Source organism: Gossypium hirsutum, chromosome A07, assembly GCF_007990345.1.
Source record: "Gossypium hirsutum isolate 1008001.06 chromosome A07, Gossypium_hirsutum_v2.1, whole genome shotgun sequence".
NCBI classification, from domain to species: domain Eukaryota; kingdom Viridiplantae; phylum Streptophyta; class Magnoliopsida; order Malvales; family Malvaceae; genus Gossypium; species Gossypium hirsutum.
In genome coordinates this window covers 31,386,619-31,392,480 of record NC_053430.1, presented here as the reverse complement: position 1 = coordinate 31,392,480, position 5,862 = coordinate 31,386,619, and the positions used below count along the sequence as shown (strand labels likewise).

Below are 5,862 nucleotides of genomic sequence, written 5' to 3'. Positions count from 1 at the left end.
GTTGGCCTATCTGAGTTTCGAGCCCTTGGATTAACGCTTGTTGATTCTTATGAGCTATCTCGGTATTCTGGAAATGAGTTTCTAACACCGAGATGAATTTTGTTAGCACCTCCTCAAGGTTTGGTTTTTTCTCTTATCGGTAGGTTGGTTGTTGGAAGCCTGGAGGTGGTGGTCTCTGATTTCCTTGGCCTCCCCATGAGAAATTTGGGTCGCTCCTCCAACCTACATTGTAAGTACTACTATAAGGATTATTTTAAGATCGACGATTATTACCCATGTAATTTAACTGCTCGTTCTTCATGTTGTGGCCATAGGATGGGTTTTCTGAATTGCTTGATCCATCTCCACTTGCTTCGCACTGCATTACTGGGTGAACCTGTGAAGAACTAAGAAAACCATCAATTTTCTTATTCAAGAGAAATACCTGATTAGAGAGTACGGTGACTAAATCAACATTATAAACACTGGCTGCTTTTGTTGGCTTTGTCCTCATGACTTGCCACTGATAATTATTCAGTGACATCTCTTCTATAAATTTATAAGCATCTTCAGGTGCTTTATTATTGACGGTTCCGCCAGCGGCTGCATCGATCTTCTGTAGAGTCGAAGCATTCAGGCCATTATGAAACGTTTGAACCTGTAGCCAAAGTGGTAACCCATGGTGAGGGCACCTTCTCAAAAAGTCCTCGTATCTCTCCCACGCTTCAGAGAGTGTTTCTAAATCCATCTGCACAAAAGAAGAGATATCATTACGTAATTTGGTTCTTTTAGCCGGCGAAAAATATTTTAATAAAAACTTTTTGGTCATTTGTTCTTAAGTAGTGATTGACCTTCGTGGTAACGAGTTCAACCATTGTTTAGTCTTATTCCTCAACGAAAAGGGAAACAACCGAAGGTGAATGGCATCATCAGAAACGCCATTGATTTTAAAACTGTCGCAAAACTCTAGGAAATTTTCTAAGTGAGCGTTGGGATCCTCGTCCTGCAAACCATCAAACTGAACAAACTGTTGGATCATTTGAATAGTGTTAGGTTTCAGTTAAAAATTATTGGCAGCAATAGCAGGCCTAACTATGCTCGATTCAGTTCCTGTTAAAGAAGGTTTAGCATAATCATACATAGTATACGAAGCAGGATTCTGATTAGCAGCAATGGTAGGAGGTAGCGGATTTTCTTGGTTTTCAGCCATCTCCTCGGTTGTGGTTGAAATAGCGTCCTCTTGCTCTTCCTCTGTGTATCTTAAGCTTCGCCTTATTTCTCTTCGGTTTCTGCAAACTGTGCGATCAATCACACTATCAAACAGTAATGGTCCTGAAGGGTTTCTTCTGGTGATAAACTAGAAAAACCTGACAGAAGAAAATAAATGAAGAATTAGAAAATAAAATAAAAATTTAAATTGCAATAAAAGTAAAATGGCTAAAGTAATAAAAATCGAATGTTCCTAATATCCTAGTTTCCCGGCAACGACACCAAAAACTTGATACGTAATATTCGCGACAGGTTTTAAAAATTTATAATTAAGCGTTCTTGAAACTAACTATTATCACGATAAAGGCAAGTGTATCTATCGAACAGTAGTATAGCTTTAGCAAGACCAGATTGTCGAACCCAAAGGAACCAAGAGTACTAGTAATTACTTTCTTTTTATTATCTATCCTAAAAATTAAGGGATTTTATTTATCTAAATTAATTAACTAAACTAAGAGTGCACAGAGAGAAATTGGGGAAAAGCTTTTGGGAAAATTCGATTGATTAAGACAATACCCAAGGAAAAATCTACCTAGACTTCACTTGTTATTTGACTCTGAATTAGACGATTTATTCATTTGACTTGATTCGTAGAAATCCCTAAGTTATATTATTATCTCTCTCGAGACTAATAACGTCTAACCCTAGGCTGATTAATTGAAATCTCTTTCTAAATAACACCTAGTGTTGTATTCACTCGATCTCTGGATCCCCTTATTAGGTTTCACCCAAATTTGGCAAAATCTTATCACCCTATCTCTAGGCATGCAATCAACTCCGCTTAATTATGAAAAATTTACTCTTAGACAAGGTCTATTCCTCCTTTGAATAAGAGCATTAACTCGAATCAATATCCTAGAATATTAAAATAAGAAATAAGAACACATAATTAAGAACAAGTCAAATATTTATCATACAATTCAGATAATAATAACAAGATCCATTTTAGGTTTCATTCTCCTTAGGTATTTAGGGGGTTTAGTTCATAATTATAGAAGAAAACATCTCATAAGAATAATGAATACAAAACATAAAGAAAACCTAAAACCCTTAAATGGAAATTGAAGGGAGATCTTCAGTCTTGATGATGATCCAGCTTCTGAGATGGACCAATCAGCTTCTCTTGAGTAATTTCTTGCCTCCTACTCTGCGTCTCCCTTCCTAAGTGCCTCCTTAGGTGTTTAAATAGGCTTTAGAATGCCTAAAAGCCCTCAAAATTGGCCTTTTCCGAATAAGGTTATACTTGGGCTAGGCAGGGACATGCCTTTGTGCGATAACTCCAGCCCATGGTCAAGGCTGTTGAATAGGCATGGGCATGTATTCTACCAGTGTAAGTCGTGCTTCGATCCTGCCAAAGGGACACGGCCTTATGACACGCCCGTGTGAGTAAGTCCAAGCCGTGTTGATTTCCCACGTGGATCCATTTTCTCCATTTTCGGCCCGTTTCCCACTCTTTTTATTCTCCTATGCTCACTAAGTATAAAACATGAAATTAAAGAATTAGGAGCATCGAATTCACCAAATCTAAGGAGAAACCATCCATAAATGTGCTAAGCATGGCATAAAAACATGTATAAATTATGGTTTATCAGGATTTAATTGAATGATTTGGTAAATAAAAGAGCTAAATTTGAATTTATATAGATCAAGAACAAAAGAAAACGGAATTAGACCGTATATACAAATAAATGTGTTTCGAATTGAATTAGTATTGTTTATATGCTCTTGAACAATGATGAATGATTATATGAGTTGTGTATGAAATATTTGAGAAAATATCAACAAAGTTTCGACGTCTGAAAAGCCCCGTACAAACCATAGGAATAGTTAGGATACATATGTTATGGCATAAGATCCAATATGTGTTTTTGTGTAAGATCACCTCTAGGACGTTGGCATCGACTTATGATTTACGTGTAAGACCATGTCTGGGACATTGGCATCGTATTTGATTTCGTGTAAGACCCTATCTGGGACAGTGGCATCGATATTTGATTACATGTAAGACCACATCTGGGACATTGGCATTGTAGGAGCTTTCTGAGCTATCTGAGATCTTTATTGATTCCGAATGGTTCAACGGGCATTCCGAGAAAATGGATGACTATGAGAAATTGTATCCGATCCAAGTACGTTTGAAATGTATACAATGTTTGAGAATGAAAGGTAAGTACATGTACCTTGGTGAACATATAATATAAGTATGAGTTGCTATGAGAATGAGATACGATATATATATGTGAATCATGTTCAAATGAACTATAAGAGATATATGGTTATCTGAATATATTTTGCCTTGAATTTTATGAATGAATTAATCTAGATTAATGTTATGTGTTAAATTTACTGTATATGACTTACTAAGCTTTTGAAAGCTTACTTTGTGTGTGTGTTTTTAACTGTTTATAGATATCGAAGCTACTGGGAGCTTGGGGATTATCAAGGATCATCACCACACTATCAAGCTCTATTTTGGTACCTTTTGAAAATGTATATATTGAAATATGGCATGTATAGGCTAGAAGTATGTGAATATGTTTTGTGAAGTGTATATTTAGCCATGTGATATGACTTGATTATGGTTGAACTTATGGTTTGATTTTGGTATATGATATGTGATGCAAATTATGCCTATATGATGTGCTCATGGTTGGCCAAAGAGAATGGTCAATTTGGTAAGTTGGTAATGTGATTTAGTTATGGAAATATTATGATTTTTGCATGAGATTGGATATGTTAGATTGAATGTGTTTGGTAGGTGATGATGATATAATTTAGTTTGGATAATAAGCATGAAAGTGGTTGATAGTGATATGGTATTTATGATGTATATATTGTGGTTGAAATTGGTTGAAAATTTGGTATAAAATGTATGGTTTTGATCATGTAAGGAAGACCCAAAATTTGGGTTGCAAATTGGTCTTATAAATGGCCTATTTTTGTCCACACGGGCAGAGACACGGGCGTATATCTCAGCAGTGTGTGACACACGGTGATGTTACACAGTCGTGTGTCCCTTGAGGCACCCTACGATTTTAAGTCAATATACCCTACAATTTTGACATGGCCCAGACACACGGGCGTGTCTATCGATAATGTGTGGCACACGGGTTGGCACATGGATGTGTGGTCGGCCGTCTAACCCAAGTCAGTAGCCTCCCTAATTTTCACACGGCCTGGCACACGGGTGTGTCTTGTGGCCATGTGGACAAGTTAGTATGTATGCCCTGTTTTACCATGGCTTAGTCACACGGGCATGTCTAATGCCGTGTGAACGTGTCTAATATCGTGTGAGGCACACGGCCTGTTCACACGGGTGTGTGACCTGTATAACTTTGAAAAATGTTTAATTTTTGAAAAGTTTTGTATAAGCTCGGTTTAGTCCCGACCTTTTTCTAAAGCATGTTTAAGGTCTCGTAGACCTATATAAGGGACAATTGTGAATGATTATTATATATTTTAATTATGTTATGCTTAAGTATATGTGAATGTTCTGATATGTCCGGTAACGCCATTAGTCATATTCCGGCAACGGATCTGGGTTAGGGGTGTTACATTTGATTGGTATCAAAGCTACAATTTAGTCGATTCTAGGACTAACGTAGCATATGTGAATCTAGCTATACATGCCACATTTAGGAACTGTGATAGTGTGATGAATCTTGACAATGAAAATGTGTTTTTATGTAGAAAATGGATCCCGAACAAGCCGTAGCTAATGATGTTGAGAGTAATGCGCCTGCTCCTGCATAAGGGACAGTGCCATCCAACTCTAGACCTGCTACTAGTAGCCATGAGGGAGAGGCTAGGTAGGCTTTTTGCCAAATGGTGAACGGTTGGTTCACCCAATATATCTGAACTAATCCGGATGTGCCACAACCTTTACCCCCGCGTAATCCTCCGCAAGCCCATGTCAAGTCACAAGCTAATCCTATTCAGTTGAATAAGCCTACTGTCGATAAAATTAGAAGATATGGGGCCGAAAATTTCTGTGTTACTACTAATGATGATGCCAAGAGAGCTGAATTTTGGTTAGAGAACACGTTACGAGTGTTTGATGAATTATCATTGACTCCAGACGAATACCTTAAGAGTGTCGTTTCGCTTTTGAGAGATACGACGTATCATTGATGAAAGACATTGATATCCGTAGTTCTGAGAGAACGAGTTACTTGGGATTTCTTCCAAGCTGAATTCCGAAAAAAATACTTCATCGATCAGAAACGCAAAGCGTTTCTTGAGTTGAAATAAGGTCGTATATCTATTACAGAATACGAGCGAGAATTTGTGAGATTGAGCCAATATGCACGAGAATGTGTCTCGACTGAAGCAATTATGTGCAAGATATTCGAGGATGGCTTGAATGAAGATATCCATTTGCTAGTCGGGATTTTAGAGATAAAAGAGTTTGTTGTACTTGTTGAACGAGCATGTAAAGCTGAAGAGCTCAGGAAAGAGAAAAGAAAAGCCGATTCAGAAGCTAAAGATGTGAGAAAGCGATCCGTAAATAAATCATTTCAGTCTGTGTCAAAGAAGTTTCGAGATGATTATAGTCGTTCAAAGGCTAATGTGGGGCATTCGAGTAGAGATCGTGCTAGAACCATTCGAGCTTTA

General features: G+C 37.5%; 1 non-coding gene across 1 annotated transcript; it reads left to right on the top strand.

Annotated features, from left to right (window-relative positions):
- Positions 1–653: 653 nt before the first annotated feature.
- Positions 654–760, top strand: LOC121204163 (small nucleolar RNA R71). The gene has a single exon (XR_005899092.1). It is a non-coding gene; the product is annotated as a small nucleolar RNA R71 (small nucleolar RNA).
- Positions 761–5,862: the final 5,102 nt, after the last annotated feature.